The sequence below is a fragment of the Pipistrellus kuhlii genome, unplaced genomic scaffold (genome assembly GCF_014108245.1).
Source record: "Pipistrellus kuhlii isolate mPipKuh1 unplaced genomic scaffold, mPipKuh1.p scaffold_m20_p_29, whole genome shotgun sequence".
Lineage (NCBI taxonomy): Eukaryota > Metazoa > Chordata > Mammalia > Chiroptera > Vespertilionidae > Pipistrellus > Pipistrellus kuhlii.
Window position 1 is genome coordinate 1,289,650 of NW_023425528.1, and position 27,246 is coordinate 1,316,895.

Genomic DNA, 27,246 nt, shown 5'->3' on the forward strand with positions numbered 1-27,246 from the left:
AGAGATAAATCAACACAGGAGAGAGACATCCTGAAGAGAGACCATGGGGAGACAAAGAAGCAGCCCACAAATGAAAGAAAAGCAGGCATCACCATAAAAGGAAGTAAACGAGTTAGAGGCAAGCAACCTACCTGAGCAAGAATTCAGAGTAACGATCTTAAGATGGCTAAAAAGATTGGAAGACAAATTTGACAATATGAGTAAGACCCAAGAGGAAATGAAAAAAAAGCCAAGAGGAAATGAAGATGACTCAAGATGAAATGAAAAATGACATTGCTACTATGAAGAACTCAATAGAAAGCATCAAGAGAAGACTAGAAGAAGCAGAGGATCGCATCAGTGAGCAAGAAGACAAGATGGAAAAAAATACCCAATTAGAGCAGCTTCTAGAAAAAAAAATTAAAAAGCAGGAGGAGAGCCTACGGGAGCTTTAGGCCAATGCAAAACAAAACAATATTCAAATAATAGGGATTCCGGAAGGAAAGAAAACCGAGGTAGACATGGTAGACATCAAGAAATAATGACAGAAAACTTTCCTGAGATAGAGAAGAAAAAACCCACACAAATCCAAGATGCTCGCAGAGTCCCAAGCAAAATGGATCCCAGAAGACCGACGCCAAGACATATTATAATTAAATTGGCAAACACCAATGACAAAGTAAGAATCTTAAAAGCAGCCAGAGAGAGACAGAAAGTTACATATAAAGGAAACCCCATCAGACTAACAACTGATTTCTCAACAGAAACTTATCAGGCCAGAAGGGAATGGGATGAAATATATAAAGTCATGCAAAGAAAGGGTCTGAATCCAAGAATACTGTATCCAGCAAGGCTATCAATCAAAATTGAAGGGGAAATCAGGAGCTTCACAGACAAAAAAAGACTAAAGGAATTTATCTCCACCAAACCAGCAATGCAAGAAATGCTAAAGGGTCTACTGTAAAAATAAAGAAATGGGAAGCGAAGAAGGAACACAGGGGTATAGAATAAAAATGGCATCAAATGAGTACCTATCATTAATAACATTAAATGTAAACGGTTTATATGCTCCAATCAAAAGACATAGGGTAACAGATTGGATAAGAAAACAAGACTCATACATCTGTTGTCTACAAGAAACCCACCTCAGAAAAAGAGATGCACACAGACTGAGGGTGAAGGGATGGAAAAAGGTTTTCCAGGTAAATGGAAATGAAAAGAAAGTCGGGGTAGCAATACTCATATCTGACAAATTAGGCCTCAGAGTGAAGGACATAACAAGAGAAAATGAAGGCCACTTCATAATACTAAAGGGAAAAATCCAACAAGAAGAAATAACCCTGGTAAATATATATGCACCCAATACGGGAGCACCCAAATACATAAAAAAAAACAACTGCTGGAGGACATTAAGGGAGAGATTAATAGCAATACAATCATATAGGAGATTTTAATACCCCACTGTCACCCTTAGACAAATCATCTAAACAAAAAAATCAGCAAAGAAATATCAATCCTAAATGACTCACTAGACCAGATGGAATTAATTGATATCTTAAGAAAATTCCACCCCAAAGCCACAGAATATACATTCTTCTCAAATGCACATGGGACATTCTCAAAGATAGACCACATTTTGGGACATACGCAAAGTCTCTTCAAATTCAAGAAGATAGAAATCATATCAAGCATCTTCTCAGACCATAATAGCATAAAATTGGAAATTAACTACAATAAAAATAATCCAAAGAAATCATACACATGGAGACTAAACAGCATGCTATTAAACAAGGACTGGGTTACCAGAGAAATCAAGGAAGAAATTAAAAACATCTTGGAAACAAATGACAATGAAAACACTACAATCCAAAATCTGTGGGACACAGCAAAAGCAGTTTTGAGAGGGAAGTTCATATCCTTACAAGCCTATTGAAAAAAAACTAGAAAAAAGGGTAACAAATGATCTAACTCTACAACTCAAAGAGTTAGAAAAGGAGCAACAAGAAAAGCCCAGTGTAAGCAGAAGGAAGGAAATAACAAAAATCAGAGCACAGATAAATGACATAGAGACCAAACAAACAATACATAAGATCAACAAAACCAAGAGCTGGTTCTTTGAAAGGATAAACAAGATAGATGGACCTCTAGCCAGACTAACCAAGAAACAAAGAGAGAGGACCCAAATAAACAAAATAAGAAATGAAAGAGGTGAAATAACAACAGACCCCACCGAAATACAATGGATTGTTACAAAATACTATGAACAACTCTACTCCAACAAACTGAACAACCTGGAGGAAATGGACATATTCCTAGAAAAATACAAACTTCCAAAACTCAAGCAGGAAGAATGTAAAAATCTCAATAAACCAGTGACTTGGGAAGAAATTGAAACAGTCATCAAAAAGCTTCCAGCAAACAAAAGCCCAGGGCCAGATGGCTTCACAGGAGAGTTTTACCAAACATTCAAGGAAGAACTAAAACCTATCGTCCTCAGACTATTCCAAAAAATCCAAGAGGACGAACACTTCCAAACTCCTTCTATGAAGCCAGCATCACCCTAATACCAAAGCCAGATAAAGACAACTCAATGAAAGAGAATTACAGGCCAATAACCCTCATGAACATAGATGCCAAAATCCTCAACAAAATTCTATCAAATCGACTCCAGAAGAACATCACAAAGATCATACACCACGACCAAGTAGGATTTATTCCAGGAATGCAAGGATGGTACAATATCTGCAAATCAATAAACGTGATACATCACATAAAGAAATTGAAAGATAAAAATCATATAGTCATATCAATTGATGCAGAAAAAGCATTCGATAAAATGCAATACCCTTTTCTGATAAAAAACTCTTAACAAGGTGGGAGTACAAGGATCATACCTCAACATAATAAAAGCTATATATGATAAACCCACAGCCAACATTATACTCAATGGGCAAAAACTAAAACCATTCCCTCTAAGAACAGGAACAAGACAGGGATGCCCACTCTTGCCACTCCTGTTTGACATAGTACTGGAAGTACTAGCCATTGCAATTAGACAAGAGGAGGAAATAAAAGGCATCCAAATTAGAAAAGAAGAAGTAATGTTATCCTTATTTGCAGATGACATGATATTGTACATAAAAAAACCAAAAGACTCCATTAAAAAACTAATTGACTTAATAAATGAATTTGGCAATGTAGCAGGATACAAAATTAATGCCTAGAAATCCATGGCATTTCTATACACCAACAGTGAAACTGCAGAAACAGAGACTAAAAAAGCAATTCCATTTACCATTGCACCAAAAAAATTAAGATACCTAGGAATAAATTTAACTAAGGAAGTAAGGACCTCTATGCAGAAAACTACACGACACTGAAAAAAGAGATAGAGGAATATGTAAGGAGATGGAAATACATACCATGTTCATGGATTGGTAGAATCAACATCATCAAAATGTCCATACTTCCTAAAGCAATCTATAGGTTCAATGCACTCCCCATTAAAATACCAACGACATATTTCACCGACCTAGAAAGAACTCTCCAAAAGTTCATTTGCAACAATAAAAGACCCGGAATAGCCACAGCAATCCTGAGAAAGAAGAGTAAAGTAGGAGGGATCTCAATACCAGACTTCAAACTATATTAAAAAACAGCCTGGTACTGGCACCAGAACAGACATATAGATCAATGGAATCGAATTGAGAACCCAGATATCAACCCAAATCACTATGCTCAATTAATATTTGACAAAGGAGGCACGAATATACAATGGAGTCAAGACAGTTTCTTCAATAAATGGTGTTGGGAAAATTGGACAGACACATGCAAAAGAATGAAACTAGAGCACCAACTTACACCATTCACAAAAATAAACTCAAAATGGATACAGGACTGAAACATAAGACGGGAAACCATAAAAATACTGGAAGCATCCTCAGGCAGCAAAATCTCAGACATATGCCAAAAGAACTTCTTCACTGATACTGCCCCTAGTGCAATGGAAGCTAAAGAGAAAATAAACAAATGGGACTACATCAAAATAAAAAGCTTTTTTACAGAAAAAGAAACCATCAACAAAACAACAAGAAAGCCCACAGTGTGGGAGAACATATTTGTAAATGATACCACTGATAAAGGTTTAATCTCCAACATCTACAAACATCTTGTACAACTAAATAAAAGGAAGATGAATAATCCAATTAAAAAATGGGTAATGGACCTAAATAGAACATTTTCAAAAGAAGACAGAAGGAAGGCCAAAAGGCACACGAAAACATGCTCAAAGTCACTAATTGTCCGAGAGATGCAAATCAAAACAACAATGCGGTACCATCTCACACCTGTCAGAATGGCTAACATCAACAAATCAACAAACGACAAGTGTTGGTGAGGTTGTGGAGAAAAAGGAACCCTCGTGCACTGCTGGTGGGAATGCAGACTGGTGCAACCACTGTGGAGAACAGTGTGGAGTTTCCTCAAAAAAACTGAAAATGGAACTCCCATTTGACCCAGTAATCCCACTCCTGGGAATATATCCCAAGAAACTAGAAACACCAATCAGAAAGGATATAGGCACCCCTATGTTCATAGCTGCACAATCTACAATAGCTAGAATTTGGAAACAGCCTAGGTGCCCGTCAGCAGATGATTGGATCCAAAAACTATGGTACATCTACACAATGGAATACTATGCTGCCATAAAAAAGAAGGAATTCTCATCATTTGCAGCAACCTGGATGGAATTGGAGAACATCATGCTGAGTGAAACAAGCCAATCAATGAAAGAGAAACACCACATGACCTCACTCATTTGTGGATGATAAAGAACATTATAAACTGATGAACCTAAAGATAGATATAGAGACAGTATATCAACAAGTAGACTGTCAAATTACAGCGGGAAGGGTAGGAAGATCTGGGAGAGATAATAGATCAACCGAAGGACTTTTATACATGCATATAAGCACAACCAATGAACACAAAACTCTGGGGAGGGAGGGGATGTGTAGGAGGGAGAGAGGGGGGCAAAAAAAATCAATAAAATATATTAAAAAAATAAAGAAAGAAATAAAAAATAATAATAATTACCTCAAAGCCTCTAGCAGTACTTATTTTATTAGTGGAGGCATGTAACTCTTATCAACAGAGAGGCTCAAGTAGCAAATCTTCAGATCCCATAAGTAGATGATCTTCCAACTTAAAAAGCTTTAAATAGGAAAGACATATCCAATTTGCAAGAATAACATGCTAATCTGATTAAAGTGTGAGGGGGGAGTTTAAAGGAAAACAATGCAATAGTGCTAGTCATTCTCCTATGTGAACCCAGAAGGCTTATGAGGTTATTTAAACAGTTTCCATGTACTTACATATTACTTACTTGGTAAAAGTTCCATTAAATACAATTCCTCAAAAATGTATCTGTTGCCTAAAACAAGGCTAACTCCAACAAGCTACATGGATTTTTGAATAGTCTTGGCTATTCACTCAGGCAAGCATATGAGCTCCCAAACTGTTCTGCTAACTATAATCAGAGTTGCAATATATAGCAAAGGGAATAAACCTCCAAAAACACTGGCTCACAAATTTAAATCTAAAATCTGCTTTCTTTACATGTTATAGAACAGTTATTTCTCAGTTGGAGCTTTGAGGGTTTGTTTTGCTCTTCAAGACAAAAATAAAAGAAACATTTCTTTGTTTAGCAGTGAAGTGCTTGAAATTGAGCCAACTCAAGAACGTGATATTAATAATTGTCAGCCTATGAAAGTAGCTTTGTAATTTAATTATCAGTACTTTTATAATTTCTTAGCAAAGTACTTTCACACTGAGGGATTTATCCTCTTAAAATGAATTAGTTTTGGCTTTGCAGTGAGGACATAAACTCAAAGCTCAAAACCTCCTTGCTTCTTCCTACCTTGTACTATTCGCCCAATATATTTGCGATTTATAGTTTTACTTTTAAAAAATCAAGGTATTAACAAATAATATGTGAAGACTAACAAAACATTATGGCAATGAGAAATTTGCATTAAAAACACTGATTACATTAACAAAGACAAAATAGAGACTACAAAGTAATTTATACTGTTCTATCTACTTCTCCTAAAACACAAATCAGTAACTTAGCTCCTAGCTTCCTGTGAACCAGAGATATATTTTTTAAAATGCTCTATCTGAAGGCCCGAGTGGGGTGGGTGTGGGATGAAGGAGGTCAATGGGAAAAAAGCAAAGGGGACATCTATAATATTTTCAACAATAAAGATCAATTTTTAAAAATGCTCTGTAAATGGCAAAATCTCATTTATCCAGGAACCTCACTTATGTAGAACAAAACTCATAAAGGAAACAAAAGTAATGTGATATCAAAAAGTTCACAGCCACCTCATTAATAATAACACTATTTCTCCTTTTTCAGAAAATGCTGTTTCCTACCCTGGCCAATGTTGCTCCATGGTTGAGCGTTGACCTATGAACCAGGAGGTCATGGTTTGATACCGAGTCAGGGCACATGCCTGGGTTTGTATGCTTGATCCTCTGTGGGGGGTGTGCAGGAGGCAGCCCATCAATTATTCTCTCTCATAATTGAAGTTTCTCTTCCCTTCTCTCTCTTCCCCTCTGAGATCAATAAATATATACTTTTTAAAATGATGACTCTTAGTTTCTAATTATTTTATTGAAAATAGCTTCTGCTTTGCCAAAATATTTTTCTCAGTTATTTGTAACAGCAATATGCAAAAAGTTGGTAGTCAATTTCACATTTATTATCCCACCCATGTTATTTGTAAAATGCTATGTATTCCTACAATAGTTTTGAAATGAGACATTTTCTTGAGGTTTTTTTTTGTGTGTTTGTTTGTTTGTTTTTTTAAGTTTTGATACAGATACCACATAGTATTAATGAAAAGCTCACATAATCTATAGCAACTTCCACTTTTTTGCTTGGCTTGCACCTTTTCCTATGTAGGGTACAGTAGTAAAAATGAAGCTATGAAAATATAGATTTGATATTTCTAAAGATAGATAGAAATGAATGCAGTTTATTTTATCACTTCTAAACCAAGACGACATCCTATTGAAATGGCATAATATCCTTTCTCAATGATCAGTTTTCATTATTGTCTGGTAGGAAATATAGCCATCTTTCCCTGCTCTTTAGAGCAATTCTAAAGGAAAAAAGTAAAATGTGGAAAGTAATTATTCAAAGAAAATTCCATTTTCTTTTGTTGCTCTTATATGGATGACTATATATAATTAAGTTTGGAATGACAATATTTTCCCCCAAAAGCTAATCAATTAGATAAAACAAGCAGAAACTTAAATATAAGAGCTAGTCAGAAATGAGAATATACTAACCAAGGTACCAACATCATAAGAGCCTCCAACAGAGTACAAGGGCCCTGGTTTTGTTATTAAATACTAGAGGCCTGATACACAAAATCTGTGCATGGGTAGGGTCACTAGGCCTGGCCGGCGATCAGGGCCAATCTGCGGGGCAACAGCTGGGGCATTTGGGGGACCCCTGCTGGTATCTGCCTTGGCCGACCTGGGGTCTCTGGGCTGTGGGCAGCTCCTGCATTGAGCATCTGCCCCCTGGAGGTCAGTGCACGTCATAGTGATGGGTTGTTCTGCTATTCAGTGGATTTGCATATTAGGTTTTTATTATATAGGATAAGGACTCAGCAAAAAGCAGAAATTAGTTTTATGTTAGAGAATATCTCCATTTTTACAGATCAGTGTATTCAGGTAATATCTACATAAGCAGAAAATCTACTATCAATGTATTCTTAATATTTTGAGTTGAAAAAACAAAAAGCATAATAAAATGAAAGATGATGGTCAAATGCATAAGGTAGAAGAGTCCTACTTTTAAAAGGTTGTTAGGATATTTCTACCCCTAGGATATAAACCACTTGAGTGCACAAGATTTGTGTTTGTCTTCATTGCATTTAGCATAGACTTCAAAAGATGTTTTGTTTGCTATCATTGAAATATAAAGAGTTTCAATAATTTCTAAATATGTATACTTTGTTACAAAAAATACAACTTTTAAATATTTACTGTCAAGCTTAATAGTGGCATGGCATAGCCTGGACAAACACTGTAACACTCACCTTCTCTATAATAAAATTTGAGACTCATAAGATCAGCATGTGGATAAAATTCTGCCTGGCCAGTGTTGCTCAGTGGTTGGGTTTCAACCCATGAATCAGGAGGTCACAGTTCAATTCCCAGTGAGGGCACATGCCCAGGTTGCAGGCTCAATCCCCAGGGGGTGATAGGTGATTCTCTCTCATCATTGAATCTCTCCCTCTCCCTTCCTTTCCCTGAAATCAGTAAATAAATAAATAAATAAAATAACAACAACAAATGTGGGAAAAAATTTTATAGGGGTTCTTGCAAATGATAAGATGCTATTGACAAAGCCTTTAATGCTCTACTTCCTAATGGAGTGTAATTCACCTCTGTTTAGAGAACAATGTCATGTACGAAACTTCCCTTAATTATTCCTACTCAATAATAACTCCTAATAATATGTGTGTTCCATCTTTCCATTTAAAGAGAGTATAAGATACATTTAAGAAATTTAGAGAGTGGTAACATCTGGTCCCGCTTTTCATGATTCAGGGATGCATTATCTATAAGACAATTGATAATACTACAGTACTTCCATTACTAAGTAGCTGAAATGATTATCATTAAGGACAGATTTTGAATGGAAAATACCTTGTAGATATTAGGTGTTATGTAAATATTTATTGAATAAAGAAATTAATGGTGTATTTTTATTTCAATTATAATTATATTTACTTTATAATTACTATTATTTTGCTATTATGGTATACCACAGTTACTTCACATATCTATGTTGAGAGTTATGGAGTCCTAAAAACATTCTTGTTTGCTGGCTTATGATTAACCTGTAATACAGTTCATACTCAAAGACAAGAAGATTGTAAAATATGTTAATCATATATCAATCTTCTCATATCTATTTATAATTCTACAAAGTTTTCTAATGAAGCATTACACAAGTTTTCTACAAAACTAAAATAAAGAATCTGTCATTTTATTACTATTATCATCTTTTGGATATACATTTATCATTGCAACATTATAATCTGTGTAAAACACATGGCTTAAACATTAATTGTGTTGTTTAGAAGAAATGACATGGAAAAGGTACTTGCACTTCAAAATCTTTAAAATTCAAAATATTTCTTCTACTTTGAGGAGTTTTAATGTAACAGTTTCACTGATCTGAGAGAGTTCACAAAGTATTGATTACAACCAGCTGGTCAATTGTCTATCCCAAGGAAATTAATCATAGTGACAGTTGCCACCATGTCCTCCTCCCTGTATTTTTCAAGCCTGGATGAGGACACGTGAGCACCTGCCTCCTAGATTTTAGATTGAAAATATTACTTGAAATAACCAGGAAAGATTACTTATATTGTGACAGAGAAAGGCTAAGAGTCCCCTAACAAGCGTGACATGTCCATCCAAACTCTGATCATGATGTTTTTTCTTTAAAAAGCACATTCCTCAAAGAATTTATAAATGAAATTTAACAACATTTGCAAATTTACAATCACTAAATGACATTTGAGATATTATTTCATATTGTTTTATCACATGAATAGGAATCAATAAAAGTTTGATTAAAGTATTTAGGTTAAATTACAACAGTATCAGAAGATAACAAGAGAAGCTTGTTTTTCTTTTCATAATAAAAATAATGTACCAAGTAAATATTCATTTAGCTGCTCAAGCAAAAGCAAAACCAGAAATCTTAAAAAATCAGAAAGAATATTCATTCTTCCCTTAGAATATTATTGAAACAGTTGACATATTATTACATAATGTAATGAGATAATCTACACTAATAAAAGTGAAACATGCAAATTAACATCACTCTGCTATACCAAGCCACGCCCACCATCCAATCAGGAGCAAGTATGCAAATTAACCCAGCCAAGATGGCACCCGGTGACAGAGCTGGAGCAAGCAGAAGGCTTGGGTTACCTTGGCAATGGAGGAAGCCAAGCTTCCAGCCAGCCCTAGCCTCTACTCAAGGAGGTGCTGAAAAAAGTAAAATAAAATAAAAATTAAAAAGGAGGGGCTGGGACCTTGGGTTACAGGGGCCGGGGGGGGGGGGAGGGTTGTGATCAGGCCAGGATGGGATGGCAGGGGCTGTTGGGGTAAGCAGACCAGTAGGGAAGCCAGTTGGGTTTGAGCAGGCCAGTGGGAAGGGAAGGTGAGGGTGAGCAGGCCAGCAGGGAGGGTGGTTGGGGATGATCAGGCTGGTGGGGGGGGGCAGTTGGGGGCAAGCAAGCTGGCAGACAGAGTGGTTAGGGGCAATCAGGCAGGCAAGCATGCAGGTGAGTGGCTGGAGCCAGCAGTCCTGAATTGTGAGAGGAATGTCTGACTGCTAGTTTAAGCCCGATCCCTGTAAACCGGCAGTAGGACATCCTTCAAGGGGTCCTAGATTGGAGAGGATTCAGGCTGGGCTGAGGAACACCCCCCCAAACCCCAGGCATGCCATGCATGAATTTCGTGCACTGGGCCACTAGTATCACATAATGATCAAAACACATATTACATATAATCACTTTTAAAGTGGTTCAAGGATTCTATTTATAATACAGTTGCTGTATAGGTTTACTAATCGAAAGTCTCAGAGAATATAACATTTTATGTCTCTGCATCTAAAAAATAAATAGCCACAGCCCTGGCAGGTGTGGCTCAGTTGGTTGGGCTTCTTTCTGTGCACGGAAAGGTTGCTGGTTCAATTCCTAGTCAGGGCATATGTCCATGGTTGTTGGCTTGATCTCGAGTAGGGGGTGTGCAAGAGGCAGCCGATCAGTGTTTCACTCTCACATCAATGTTTTTCTCTCCATCTTCCTTTCCCTCTCTCCAAAAAATTCAATAAAAAATCTGTTTTAAAAATGGATAGCCGCAGATGCTGTTAAATCCCTATTTAAAGGTATAATATTATAATAAATATACTCTGTTCTTAAATTATTAATTTCTACATAGTATTGAACTCTCATGAGGCTATTTTATTGTTCCCTCTCAACCTGTTCTCTCTCTATACATGGTTTGGAGTGGCAGAACAATCAGAAAACAGACCTCAGTTGTGAGAATGACAAAGACCAGTGCACAATTCCCATGCTTCTCAGCTAAGTCAGCTGTAGCCTCAGTAGCATAATGGCTATGCCAGCTTCTCCTGGAAAAACCACCTACCATTCTGGGGTTACATCATTATCACAGGAAAAGAAAATATGATCCCAAACCAATTAGGAAAGGGCACTTGCTAGTATGTTTCAAACCAATTTAACACAACAAATATTTGCTGGCTTGGTTTCACTTACCTGCAAGAAATGTTCATTTCTGACAGAGAAGCCCATGATACCAAACAGGCTATACCTATGTTACTGGGAACACTGGGAATAAAAGTGATTGCCATAGAAGTTAGAGCAGAAATTGAACTTTGGAGATCATTTGCATAGTTCTTCCATGGAGTGCCTTGCACAGAGTAATGGAAGTAATCTCACAATAAATAACTGGTGAATGGATGAATCTAGTTAACTCGCTTTTTTATAGATGAAGGAACTACTGTCAAAAGAGAGAAGTAATTTACTCAATGACAAACTTTGCCAATGGCAGAGCTAGGACAAGAGAACAGAATGTCTAAGTCCTTGTCAATTATTCTTTCCACCATACTCTTCTTTCTGTTCAGTCATTTCCACTGTTGACTGATCAACTGTGAATTATAATTATTTCTATCTCTGGAACTTTTTGTCAATGTGACCTCCTGTATGCAAGATTCTTTAGCAGAGCAACTACTTACGCTAGCCTTAACCACTCTAGTCCATATCCATTTCTCTATTTTCTGAATTCCCACACATTTGGAAATTTAAAACAAAGAATTATGGAGTATTTTTGTAATACTTCTTGTGTCATGAATTGCATGCTCCTTTGGGTAAGGACCATTTGCTTATAGTTCTTTTATGCATTTCACCCTGTAACTCTTAGGTTTATATGGGTGCATGAAGATAGAATAAGAATGTAATTTAGCATTCAAACAGATATCTTTGAGAGTCAAATAAAGTGTTATTAATATTTATTCAATAAGTATAAACTATGACTATCCTGGACAAACTGGAATGTATGGTCACTCTAACAATAGTTGACTTGCTCAACATGTGATCAATTAGAATTATTCCGTTGCTGTCCAATTATGGGATACTGTTTACAATTTACCTTATAGTGAGTGAAATTATTTCTAAAAGTAGTAATCACTGAAAAACCATGACATGTGAAATTCTATATACTGAATACTTCTGCTATTCTTAAAAGTTGTTGTATTTTTATAAATATTCACTCATTTCCTTAGTTTTAAAAGTTGTGTTAAATATAAAACATTTATTGGTCCAGTTTTAATCATTCCAGTATTGAGTATGTGGCTAAGAGTGAAAAAATGGCATTCTCTAATTCTTTCCTCATGGTAAAAAAAATGAACTATTCTGGCTTTCTATGTAAGGTAGGGCACTGTAGACAAAAGTGTTTACATTTGAAGTTTAAAAATAGGTTTATATTTAAACATTCTATCCAAAAAGCATTGAGACACATAATTATTTTTAATTTTGAAGGGGATAAATTATGGAGACATTAATAAAGGAAACAAGCAAAGTCCATGATAAATACATGTACAATTAATGACTAAAATTTTATAGCATTTATTCATTATCATGCTATGTACATATATATTAACTTAATAAAATAAATCTTTACACACACACACACACACACACACACACACATACACACACACACTGAGTGGCCAGATTATTATGATCTCTGAATGCATAATAATATGGCCACTCAGTGTATATCCTATATAATAAAAGGCTAATATGCAAATTGTCCCCTTGACCAGAAGTTCGACCAGCAGGCAGGCTGCCCAACTGCCCATGTCCCCTCCCCCCTGGCCAGGCTGGCCGGACCCCACCCATGCATAAATTCATGCACCAGGCCTTTAATATATATATATACATATACACACTGAATGGCTAGATTATTATGTGTTTAGAGATAATAATAATCTGGCCACTATAAATATATATATATATATATTAGACATCTAATATATACATATATATATATATATATATATATATATATATATATGTATTAGACATCCCAGACAGTATAGCTCATACTTTCAATTAGTTAATACTGCTAAATTAGAAATTCAACGATAAAAATTCCCTGCAGCAGAATGAATGCTAAGCATTTGAACAATGTCAGTTACACCATCTGCTCCAGATAAAAATTTGCTGTCTCAACAGTAACAAAGAACACATAGGCAATACAAATTCATCAAGCTGGCAAAAGAGTAAATACAAGGAGAGAAAAAGCAATTCTTAGATAAATTGCTTTTTTTTCTTTTGAGTACTATATTCTTTAAGCAGATGTTTATCAAAGACTACGAATTCATAGTCTATCACAAAAACTGTTTTTATATAATGAGAGAATCTAAACAATCATACTTTTTCCATCCTCAAAGTTTTCAAGTAAAATAAAATATACCAGCAAGGGTGTAAAAAGCAAAAATAATGACATGGGGTACAAAATAGCATGTTGCTCTTAGGAAAAATGCTCAGAACAGACATATGTTGACAGATTCTCACCTACCCACATGGACCTCAAAGACAAGCCCCTCAGCTATATTATTTTATTTATTTATTATTTTTTGGGGGGTGTATGCCAGATACCATATTTTCCAGCATATAAGACGACCCCCTAATTTTACAGTTAAAACATAGGTTTAGACCTATATTTGCTGTATAAGACTACCCTCCACTTCAAAGAAAAGACTTACTTTGCTGTCAAGATCTGCAAGTAATTTTTGTGCAATTTTGGTCTTTTGCCCCAGATTTTCGGTTGACTTTTTTTTTCTTTTCAAAAGTCATACTCCAGAAAATACGTATTTTATTTTTAATTTCTTTATTGATTAAGGTATCACATATTTGTCCTCAACCCCCCATTCCAATCCCCCACCCCTCCTCACTAATGCTCCCTCCCCCTTATTGTCCTTGGCTCATATGTAATTTTAATAAATTAAGTTTTAAAAATCTATTTAAAAGACTGCCTTACCACATCTTGTATTCAGTGTAAAATGCACTGAGTGGCCAGGTTATTATGATCTCTGGGGGCCTGGTGTATGAATTCGTGCATGGGTGGGGTCCAGCCAGCCTGGCCAGGGGGAGGGGACATGGGCAGTTGGCCAACCTGACTGCTTGTCGAACTCCTGGTCAAGGGGACAATTTGCATATTAGCCTTTTATTATATAGGATATACATTGAGTGGCCAGATTATTATGAGTTCAGAGATCATAATAATCTGGCCACTCATTGTATGTGTGGCTGGGGAGATGTAGGGGGATTTCAGACCATCTATTCTGCATTAAAATAATAAGGGGAAAATAATAAAATTGTATCATAATACCACACTTATTCACAAGGTAGTATACTCCTTCTTACCATGTTTCTAAGGAAGAAAATATTTATTTTATTTTAAAAAAGAGGCCAGTTTCTGAATCCTAAAGACAAGGCAGTTTAAAAAGAGGCACATGACCCATTTTCTACTTCTATTTTATTTTTTTCTTTTCTTTTCTTTTTTCTTCTTCTACTATTTTTTTTTAATCTTTTCTACTTCTATTTTGTATCACCCACATATTTGATGTTCAAATTTTTCGTCCTTGGTTCAATGGTGTCAATAAAGACGATAGTTTAAAAAAAACAATAACTTAAAAACAGATATTGCATTGAAGAAGTCTTTCTAATGGTCCTTGCCAATTGTCAGGAGAAGTATGTCATATTTTTTACTGGGTTTTGTATTTCAATCAAAAATTTATTTAGTTTAATATACATTTTCTAGGGATATATTTCAACTCAATTGTCTAAAATTAGTAAGGTTATAATGAACTGCAAGTTGTGTATATTTTTTTACACTGAGGTTAGACCTATAGCCTAATATCCTTTTTGGCTGAGGGTTCTAAATATATTTCTAAGAAGGCAAGTTTACCATCCATAATATTAGGACTAAAAAACGTGTGAGGTCTCCCTTTAAAATAATTATTTCCACTTAAATAAGTTATAATGAATTCATCTCTCACAAACTAATCTTTTCTGGATTTTAAATGAATTTTCAGTCCTAATTTTATTTACCACATAAAACAGTGCCATATTTTATATCATGTTAAAACTATGGTATTCAATTTTTTAGAGCTTCATTTGAGTTCTGCTTATAAAAGTAAATGACTGACTTCATAAATAACTTACATGAATTTATCCAACAGTAATTATTTATTGAGCTTCTACTTTATGCAAGGCACAAGGCTGGGTGCTATAGTAAGTAGTAAGATGTATCAGAATATGGAGTCTTTGCTGTCTAAGAGTTTACAACTTAACAAATAGGATAACATAAATGAATACTAAAAAATGAAAGACTGTTTATTGCCAAGTTTGTAGTGGAGACAGAGATTAGTGTGGACTTGAGTATTCAAAGATATTATGAAGAAAAGGAAGAGCCAGAAATGTGTCTTGAATGTAGATCTACATTATAAAATAATTGGAAAAGGAATTCAGTCAGTACTAGATTTAAACAGATTGTTAAATGTAGGGAATTAAGAGGCCAGGAAGGCTCATTTGCCAGGAAGCTTTGTAGGACTGTGGGGAAATAAAATACACAGGAGTCAACATCTGCAAGATAATTATAATCTCATTTTTATCACATCTAAAAGAGAAAACAACTTATCTCTCCTATCTTACTAACAATGAATAATTTGCCAGGGAACATAAATGAATTTATCTTGTAATGTAACCATCATGGCAATCTTAGGTCATTACAGTAGTGTCAACCTTATTTTTTGTCCTAGGACCTTGAGTCTAAGTGGGTTAATGTAAATTGCCAAGAGCAGTTAGTAATAGTGGTGGTGATAATGTAATAATGATGACAATATTTTTGAATAGCTGCTTTTAACCTGATACAGATATTGTCACCCTTATCTAGTAGTCATAGATACTCAGCTGTTTGCTTAATCTTTTCACCCCCTCAACTTTCTTAGGCAGGGTCCCGGGACCCAGAAGATATGTACCCACCTGCATGCAGGAGTAGCCCACAGAATGACTCTCCCAGCTTACGGAGGGATTTACTTTTGCACTGCTTGATGCCCAATTGGTCAAGGAGGAGACCAGTGGGTCACTTGCCAGTGCTGTGAAAAGCAGAGCTAGGATTGGGACCCTGCATTCTGTGCAGAAGCACCAGCTTGGAGGAGGGGGGTGGATAGGAGACTTGAAACATCTCAGGACCCATTGCTTCATTCACGTAGCATGGCTACTGCATACACGGGTCGGCCTCAGGGAAGAAAATGTGAGTTTAGAATCATCAAGTCTGTAACTTACTAGCTGTGGCTCTCTGGAAATTCACATAAGCCCTCTTAGCCTATGTTTCCTCATATATTAAATTGAATCAATAATAACTATTTCATTAACTGTTGACTGTTGTAAGAATTAAAAGAAATAACCTGCATAGTTCAGTCCAGCATATGACATTAGTAGATGTACAATAAATACTAGCTGGTATCACAATGAAACATCTCTCCTCTTGTTAATGGCACTTCTCTTTGTCTTTCAAATTATTATTTGTGAGGAATTTAGTTTTAAAAAAAATTGGGTGTTTTCTTTTTAGTTAATGATTCTACATTTTTTCTACTGGTCTTATAATTTTTCCTTACAAAAGCCAAGTTGCTTTATACGTAATTGGTTATGTTAGCTTAAATGCTAAATGCAACTATGTAAAATTGCCTAAAGTTTTCTGATTAGAATTTGTAAGATCATTACCCTTGAATTATATGAATGACAGACACACTTTTCCTGTGCATGTGGAAGGAACTCACATTCTCCCAAATGCGCAAAGTAAAAAACTCTCCATTTGATGTGCTCTCCAACCACATTATTTTGTTTATCATTAAAAATCTTGCACCTTAAGTAACCACTGGAAAATAATTATTACTTCTTTCTTTATTTTTTGTTTCATAAAGTAATTGGTTATTCCATGAAGCAAACACTACTCTAAATGTACATCGTTCTGATTAAAACAAGCCTTTTCCACAATCCTTCTAGTTTTGGATTAGGCTTACCAAATAATGCCCATCTGGGTGTCCAGCCATCCTGGAATTAGTCTGGCCTCAAGTGCATACAGATGGATTAATTATAACCCTTGGTATGTGAATCACAATTATTATCTCACCAAACATGGCTCCTTTGATATAATTTATTAATCAATTAATAATTCAATTTTAGGATATAATACCAACTTTTTTCTAAGTAATTGCACAAATGTACACTTTGCCAATAATACATTTGAAATTCAGTAGATTCACAATTCCTCAAATGATTAGTTCTTTCAGAAATGTTTAAATTTTATCAATACAATGCTTATAAAATGTTCTATTTCTTTCTTGCCTGCTCTCCCTAGATGAGGAAGTTTCTTTACCAATGCAGAGATTTAGAACTTTTCCTAGGCACTTTAAACAGAATGGAATTAAGTACCAGAACTTTCATAGCAATAAGAGAACCACAGGTGATATTCTAGGCCCTTCTTGGCTAAAGGTTTTTTAAAAATGAGGAGAAAGAAAACACTTTAAAAGTAAGTAGTACCCATTTTAAGAGTACCACAAAAAGTAAACTCCAAAAATTAAAGTGCATAAAGAGCAGTGGTTCCAACCTTTTTGTTGGCCATATCCCACATAAGCATCTATAAAATCCTGATGCCCCTCCTGTGACATATAATTCTTACTATTAAAAAAGTGAACTCCTGGGAGAAACCAAGATGGTGGCATAGGTAAATGCCTAACTGCAGCCTCACACAACAATTTAAAAAATACAACTAAAATACAAAATGGACATTATCCAAAACTATAGGAAAGTTGACTGACTGGAAATTCTACAACCAGAAGGAAAGAGAAAACCAGAAGGAAAATCAGAGGAGCTGTAAAAGCCTAAAGTACAGAGACACGTTGCATGTGTGGGGAGAGGACGGAGCTGGAGAGAAGGGGCAGCTGCATGTCTGGCTAGCGTTCCCTAGCAGGAAGGAGATAAAATCTCCAGACTGTGCTAAACCCCAGTTTCGACTGTAATGAACCCAAGTTCTGGGCGAGACCCTGGGGACCCAGGGTCATACAGAGGGAATCTAGAATCTAAGGTGGAAACTCAGGGGAGTGGTGAAAGGCAGAGTCCCTGAGGCATGCAAGTTGCGCTCAAGGGATAGACTGTTGATTGTGCTGTTAGATTGCCCTAGCAGGAAGGAGACAAAAGCTCCAGACTGCACTGAACCCCAGTTTCAAGCCAGACCCTGGGGACCCAGACTCATATGGAGGGAATCTGGGCTGTAAGGTGGAAACTCAGGGGAGCGGAGAAAGGTATAGTCCCGGAGGCATGCACATTGCACACAGAGGACAGACTGTTGACTGTGCTGCTAGATTGCCCGAGCGGGAAGGAGACAAAAACTCCGGACTGTGCTGAGCCCCAGTTCCAACTGCACTGAACCCCAGTTCTAGGCAAGACCCAGGGGACCCAGGCTCATATGGAGGGAATCTGGGCTGTAAAGCGGAAACTCAGGGGAGGGGCAAAAACCAGAGTCCCGGAGGCATGCACATTGCGCGCAGTTGATGGACTGTTAACTGTGCTGCTGGATTGCCCTAGCAGAAGGAGACAAAAGCTCCAGAATGCACTAAACCCCACTTCCAACCCCACTTCCAACTGCACTGAACCCCAGTTCTGGGCTCATTGGGAGAGAGACTAGACTGTCTGGTAGTGGGCGAAAATTCAAGGGCACCTTTCTTTCAGAGCTGTTTGCAGTGAGTACCAAAGCAGCAAGTACCAAAGGACACTGAGGAACACTGAGACTCAAGAACCTCATAGGGTGGGGCTGACAGGAAGCCAAGGCTGTAGGCTCCACCCTGAAACTTTCCCCATCCAAGCTGAGTACAGAGGCTTTTGCAATTTTCCAAGTCTAGTCGAATAAGGCTGTCTCCCGGCATAGACACAGTTGATCCTCACAGCCAATTTGCCTGGAGGTCAGTTCCTCCCAGTGATACCAGCAATAATCAAGTCTTAACTACAATAAGGCTGTACACAAAGGGGTGCACCAAGAGTATCCACCTCAGGTAACTAGGAGGCTGACCCACTGAACCATATGGGATACCTTAGCACACAAAGCCACCCTCCCAACTCAGGGAAGCTGTGAAAATGCTGAGACAAGGAAACAGATCACAAACAAAAGAGATGGAGGACAACAAGTGACTGGATATAGAGTTCAAAACCACAGTTATAAGGCTTTTCAAGAATTTCCTAGAAAAGGCCAATAAAATAAATGAGAACTATAAGGATTTGAAAAGTAATCAACTAGAAATAAAGAATAAATTGTCTGAAATAAAAAAATATTATACAGAATCCTAAAAACAGGATGGAAGATCGCAAGAATCAAGTCAAAGATTTGGAACATAAAGAGCCTGAAGACACTCCTCTGCAGAAGCAAGAAGACAAGAGAATCCAAAAAGTTGAAGATAATGTAAGAAACCTCTGGGAAAACTTCAAGAGAACCAAAGCAGAATTATGGGGGTGCCAGAAGAGGAGAGAGAGCAAGATACCAAAAACATATTGGAAGAAATAGTGGCAGAAAACTTCCCCCACCTGGTGAAAGAATTAGACTTATAAGTCCAGGAAGTGCACAGAACCCCAAACAAAAGAAATCCAAAGGGGACCACACCAAGACACATAGTAATTAAAATTCCAAGAGAAAAAAAAAATTTCAAGAGCAAAAAATAAAGAGAGAATATTAAAAGCAGCAAGAGAAAGGCAGGTAGTTACCTATAAAGGAGCACCCGTACGATTGTCAACTGATTTCTCAACAGAAACCATGCAGGCCAGACGGGAATGGCAAGAAATATTCAAGGTGATGAACAGCAAGAACCTACAGCCAAAAATACTCTACCCAGCAAAGCTATCACTCAGAATCGAAGGCCAGATAAAGAGCTTCACAAATAAAAAAAAGCTAAAGAAGTTCATCACCTCCAAACCAGAATTATATGAATTTCTAAAGGGGGTTCTTTAGGAAGAGGAAGAAAATAAAGATAAAAATTATGAACAACAAATACCTAACTATCAACAAGTGAATCTAAAAACCAAGGGAATTAAAAAATCTGATGAACAATATTAACTGTTGAATATAATAGAATCAGAGGTATGGAAGGGGAGTGAACTGACGATTCTCAGGGAAAAGGGGAGTGGGGGTTGCGGGAAGAGACTGAACATAAACTGCACCTATGGATAAGGACAATGTGGGGAAAGGGCAGAGGGTGGAGTGGGAACCTGGTGGAGGGGAGCAATGGAGGGAAATCTTTATTTGAACAATTAAGATTTATTTTAAAAAAAGTGAATTCCTATTCACGTGGGAGAAGCCTAAAAGGCCCCATTAACTTGGTCTAAACGAGTCTCCAAAGAACATGACATTCATGAAAGAGAAAAATAAAAGCATGAAAGGACAGCTGAAGTATTGAGGAAGCAATCACTAAGAAATTGTTTTAAAATATAATAATAGGAAGTGATATGAAAAAATAACAAATAGTTTCAAAACATATAATAGAGAATTGAAATGCATAAATATGCCACAATACATATTTCTATACTGTAAATGAGGCCCTTAGAATCATAAGAAATGCAAAAATGCAAAAATGTCACTGTTAATAACTCGTTGTCAGAGACAACCAAGATGAAGGCATAGGTAAACACCTGTACTTGCTGCATCCCCTAGCCATGTCAAAATTATAACTAAAATGCATAACAACTACCATACAGTGCCATGGGAAAGCTGGCTGAGTGGAAGTACTAAAACTAGAGAGGTCAAGAAGAAAGCTCCTTGAGACTGGTAGGAGATGTGGAGGAGTAGAAAGGGACTGGCACCTGGGTGTGCCACTTTTTAAAATCAGGTGGGAGATGCAAGCTCCCATTTGCTCTGAGCTTCAGTGCGGGGAAAGACTTGGGGAGACCCAGACACATATTGGGAGAAATTGGACTGTCTGGCATCAGGGCAGTAATGTGGGGCAGTGTCTTCCAGGCGGAGGTGCTCCAAGTGGTCATTGTTCCTGTGCTGCTACCTCCCTGGTGCAGGGTTGACTGGCAGCCATTGCTGTTGGCTCCACCCTGGTGATTCCCTGAGACCCCACCTGCTCAATTTACAACACCACCCAAACTGTGTGCAGCAGCTTTTGCATATGATGGCCTGTCCTTTCTCAGCCTAAAACAACCTGTAAACCTAGCTGCAGCTGGGTCAGGGAGCCCGAAACCAGCACCAGCCTGCATTACTTCACAGCTGGGCCTCATCTGGGCACTTCCAAACCCCATACAAAGAGGAGGAATCTGCAGATCTCTCTGTAGCTCCTGCTGGGTGGCTACAGGCAGTGACTGACTTTACACATTCTTGGAGATCCAAGAGCAAGTATACCCAGTGGTCAGTGTGAGAACATACCAGATTACAACTCTACATATCCATAAGTGATACACTCAAGGGGCAGTCTCAGTGATCACCAAAGCCCCACCGAAGCAAGTCCTACCCCATAAGGGTGTCTCCTTCACAGCAGCTATTCTATTGGAGACATAGCTGGTCTTCACAGCCAATTGGCCTGGAGGTCAATTCCTCCCAGTGATACCAACAGCAATCAAGGCTCAACTACAATAAGACTGTGCCCACATTCCACAAAGGGGTACACCAAGAGTCTCCATCTCAGGTAATTTGGGAGGCTGAGCCACTGGGCCCAATAGGACACCTACTACACAAGGCCACTCTTTCAACTCAAGGAGACTTAGTAGCTACCCAATACATAGAAACAAACACAGGGAATTAGCAAAATGCAGAGAAAAAAACAAAACAAAAACCCAACATGTCACAAATGAAAGAAACAGAAGAAAGCAAACTACTAGATGTAGAGTTCAAAATCACAGTTATAAGGTTACTCAAGAATCTTCTAGAAACCTCTGAGGAACTTAGTGAGACTTTCAAGGATCTTAGTGAGAATGAAAAAAAAAAAGAAAAAAAAAAAAAGAAAGGACCAGTCAAATATTAAGCATACACTGACTAAAAGAATACTATACAGAGGATTCCAAGAATCAAGTCAGATATTTAAAATACAAGGAAGCAAAAAGCACCCAACCAACAGGAAGTGCAAAAAGAAAAAAGAATCCAAAAATATGAAGATAGTGTAAAGAGTGTCTCAGACAACTTCAAGCATACCAATATCCAAATTATGAGGGTGCCAGAAGAAGAAGAGAGAGCAAAATATTAAAAACATATTTGAAGAAATAATGACAAAAAACTTCCCTTACCTGGTGAAAGAAATAGACTTATAAGTCCAGGAAGTGCAGAGAACACCAAACAAGAGGAATCCAAAGAGGACCACACACTGCCAAGACCGGTTTGGTTCAATGGATAGAGTGTCGGCTTGGGAACTGAAGGGACCCGGGTTCGATTCTGGTCAAGGGCATGTACCTTGGTTGCGAGTATATCCCCAGTAGGGGGTGTGCAAGAGGCAGCTGATCGATGACTCTCTCTCATCGATGTTTCTAGCTCTCTATCTCTCTCCCGTCCTCTCTGTACAAAATCAATAATATATATATATATATATATATATATATATATATATATATAGAGAGAGAGAGAGAGAGAGAGAGAGAGAGAGAGAGAGAGAGAGAGAGAGAGAGAACCACACCAAGACACAACATAATTAAAATGACAAGGGCAAAAGACAAAGAGAGAATATTAAAAGCAGCAAGAATAAAAGTTAGTTACCTAGAAGTAAGTGCCCATATGATTGTCAACTGATTTCTCAACAGAAACTATGCAGGCCACAAGGGAATGACAATAAATATTCAAAGTGATGAACAGCAAGGACCTACAGCCAAGATTACTCTACCCAGTAAAGATATCATTCAGAATTGAAGGTCAGATAAAGAGCTTCACAGACAAGAAAAAGCCAAAGGAGTTCATCACCACCAAACCAGTATTATATGAAATGCTGAAGGGTATTATTTAAGAAGAGAAAGAAGAAGAAAAAGTGTACATAAAAAATATGAACAACAAAGTGACAACTAATACATTATCTATCAACAAGTGAATCTAAAATTAAAATGAATAAAAAATCTGATGTACAGAATAAACTGGTGAATGTAATAGAATCAAGGGCATGGATATGTAATGGACTGACAATTCTCAGGGCGAAAGGGATGTGAGGGGGGGTGCAGGAAGAGATTTGACAAAGATCTTAAATGCATGTATGCAGTTCCTAGGGACACTGGACGCAGACAGGGGGTGATGAAGGCCTGGTGTGGGGTGGAAACTGGGTGGAGGGGAGCTATGGGAGAAAAAAAGAGGGACATCTATTATATAATAATCTGAACAATAAAGATTTAAAAAAAGATTTTATAACAAAATAATAATAACTCATTGTTGAATGGCCCCCCTGAAAATCAAATTGCCCCCTAGTGAGGGCACATTGGAAATTGCCCCACATTGGAAACCACTGATATAGAGGCTTGCCTGTGACTTGTTACATATTTTCCTGCTTAAAATTCTAGGATAATGGCAAATTGAAAAGAAATATTAATTAACCTATTTCTGTTTTTCCCACAAAGGAGGCTTATTTAGAAACTATTGGTTAACCAGTTAGAGTAGAGATACTCTCTTGAAGGTACAGACTATTGACAGATATAAATATGAAAAGTTATCTACTGGCATTATAAAATCTTGGTATTATAAGTCATGGTTAATTGATTCAGACCAGTTACGCAAAATTGTTTTCAGAACACTCCAGACATTCAGAATTTTACTTTAGTTCTTCAGTGTTGTGAGAGTTAACTTCTGTGTGCTGCTGAACCCTCTAAGGTAGGGGTGTCGAACTCAATCAGAGAAGGGGCCAAAATCTAAAATCCAGCCTAAATCACTGGCTGAATGGTTTACTGAACAGTGATAAACTGTCATTGTGATGGAAACGCAGCGGAGTGCAGTGATGACAGCGCGGTGCGGGCCACATTGCAAGGCCTGGTGGTACGGATTTGGCCCGCGAGCCTTGTGTTTGACACATGTGCTCAAAGGGATGGGTCTACAAGCTATACTTCCAGATTGGCACTATGGTCTAAAGCTAAGGTAACCTATCCATAGTCATACAGACTGTTTATACATATGATTGAAACACAACATATCTTTCTTATGCTTGCTTTTACTCAATCCTCAAGAAATATCAACCAGCAAATATTTTTGGAGTGCCTACCATGTTTAAGATACTGATGTGAGTGCCTACACAGGAAATAAAATGATAAATAAATTGCTTAATAAGATAGAAGAGATAATGATGACTATATATTTATAAGGTCACTCTCTGAAGACTCTCCCTCTGAAATGCAGCCTTCATGGATTCCTCCCTTTTATACTGTGTTTCTCAGAGCACACGTGTTTGGTTCCTTGTAACATTCTACCTTTCATTTTTGGTTTTGTTTTACTTTAATTAATCCTATCTCACTAATAAGATTATGAGAAACCTAGAAGTCAGAGATTTTAGTCAAAAGTTATCTGCAATCCCAGTAATTCTTGGCATAGTGTTGATCACATAGTATTTCTCTATAATTATTTTGGTTAATTAATCTAATATTTAAGAGTATATTGTCCACATAACTTAATCCACTCATTTTTATTATAAACTCCAGAGATACAAATGAAAGAAAAAAATATGAAATTCAGTGTATCACCATCAACTACTATGTAGTTCTGGAATCTTCTATAAGTCAGATGTTTACAGCAAATTGTGTGGAAACTGAGCAATTTAGAGCAATGGACAGCATTCTTTTCTTGTGACAGGGTATTTTGGTATGTTAATAATATAGTTTCCTTTTTAAAACACTAGGTTACATCATTTTTAGTTCTAATGCAAACTTAATGCACTACTTATTAATTTGAAGAGTCAAAAATAATGATCTTGAATTTATATAATTTTCTCAGAAAATAAACTAAGAACTCTATGTCCTCTGGAACATGATATCATAAAGTATATATAATGAAGACAGAACTTCTGGATCTATATTCTGCCAACTGCTACTATTCAAATTGCCACTGACCTTCCCAGGAAGGCTTTAGAAAGCCTTACTATCCTTTTCTCTTCATCTAATTCATTGAATAGCCCTTCTCATGGCCATGACTCTGCCATAGAAAAATTTCAATCAGCCAATTGTGGGAGAAGAGTGAAGAAAATTATTTTTAAATGGTAGAATTCAAAGTTGGATAGCAGTAACAGTAAAGAAAGTTGTCTTGGAACAAATAATGGATTGTAGCATGAGGTATAGAGAAACTAGATAAAAGTGATATTGATTCCTTCTATTTTATTTGCTTTGGTGCTTCCCTTGGGAATCTAACATATAAATAAATTCCCTAAGTTTATGAATATTGAGAAGTGATCAACTGAATTCAACTATCTCTAAAAGGTTGTCTAGCTAGGAGATATCACATTAAATATATTATCAGATTTTAAAAGTTGTGACTTGAAAATTTTTTCTCCACACCAGAGTCCCAAACATTGAATAACTACCTTAGCATGACATATTTCTGTATACACCTGGTGGTAGGGAATGCTTGTTACAAGTGTTATATTTGGAGGGCAAGATACCAAAGCATCAGAACTGTGAGACAAAGATGAAAGTTCCCATCCCATATTTCTAAGTACTTACAGGAGTTTTTCTTTGCAAGAGCTACTAAAATATTGTCAAAACCCCTTAATCAACATATTCATCTTACTATGTTAGTATTAGGTCTAGTAATACTTAATGTCGTTTTCTAATACTTTTTAAAATCGAATTTATTTAAACAATACAACAAAATTTAATCAACAATATAGTTGCCATTGTTTTCTACTACTTGTGCCCAACGCTCAGGAAGCATTTTAATCCCTCTGTTGTAAAATTCTTGTGATTTTGACGCAAAAAATTCGGTCAATGCATTTTTGAGGCATTCTTCATTATTAAATTTTTTTCCCAGAAGAAAGTTTTGCAAAGAACGAAACAAATGGTAATCGGAAGGGGCAATATCAGGAGAATATGCAGGTTGAGGGAGAACTTCCCATTCCAAGTGCGCAGTTTTTCAGCAGTGATTCTTGCAGTATGCGGTCGTGCGTTATTGTGGTAAAGAATTACGCCCTTCCGATTAATCAGCGCGGGTACTTTTTCTCTTAAAGCTTGGGCTAACCTTTCCAATTGGGCACTATACACTGCACTTGTAATGGTTTGGTTAGATGGTAAAAGTTCATAATGAAGAATTCCTTTAAAATTCCACCAAACACACAACATCACTTTTTTCGCATGCAAGTCAGGTTTTGGCGTGGGCTGCGGAGCCTCATTTTTGTCCAACCATTGAGGCCGCCTTTTCAAATTAACATACAGCACCCATTTTTCATCTCCGGTAACAATTTGCTCTAAAAACGGCAAACGGTTTTGACAAGAGAGGAGTGAACTGCAAATTGTGACTCTTTGATTAAGGTTGTTGTCGGTCAGCTCATGAGGAACCCATTTTCCAAACTTTTGCACTTTGCCAAGTGCACGCAATTGATTGGAAATTGTTTTTTGTGAACAATTTAAAGTTGTCGCAAGCTCTTGTTGGGTAATTTGAGGATTTTGCACCAAAAGAGCTTGAAGAGCTTCTTGATCAAAATTGGACACACGGCCTCGACCACTCTTGTCATCTAATGAAAAATTTCCCTCGCGAAATTTCTCAAACCAACGCTGGCATTTTCTGGCGCTAACTGCATCTTGACCAAGAGCACTACAGATGTTTTTTGCAGCCTCACTTGCTTTTCTTCCTAATTGGAACTCGTAAAGCATGCAGTGCCGAATATGCTCTTCATCCGCCATCTTCTTAGCCTTAGTTTTGCAACAAAAACCAAACCAAACACAAACTTTTTCAAGCAAAACTTGTTAATTGCACTTCACACGTTCTGTAGATACCACGTGTTTGAAGGTTACGCCAAGCAAGATTTTAAATGAATGTTTAAAAACGACATTAATTATTACTAGACCCGATATATCCATTTTATTCTCACCTTGCCATTTGCTCTGTCCACATTCTAAATTCAACTCCATCTTCAATGTTGAGTTTAGAGGCTAC

The 27,246-nt window shown here is 37.0% G+C and overlaps 1 protein-coding gene and 1 non-coding gene across 2 annotated transcripts in view; both read right to left on the minus strand.

Annotated features, from left to right (window-relative positions):
- Positions 1-27,246, minus strand: part of HTR2C (5-hydroxytryptamine receptor 2C) — a 392,965-nt gene that overhangs the window by 329,717 nt on the left and 36,002 nt on the right. The gene's annotated exons all lie outside the window — the stretch shown is intronic.
- Positions 16,137-16,264, minus strand: LOC118728220. The gene has a single exon (XR_004990829.1). It is a non-coding gene; the product is annotated as a small nucleolar RNA SNORA35 (small nucleolar RNA).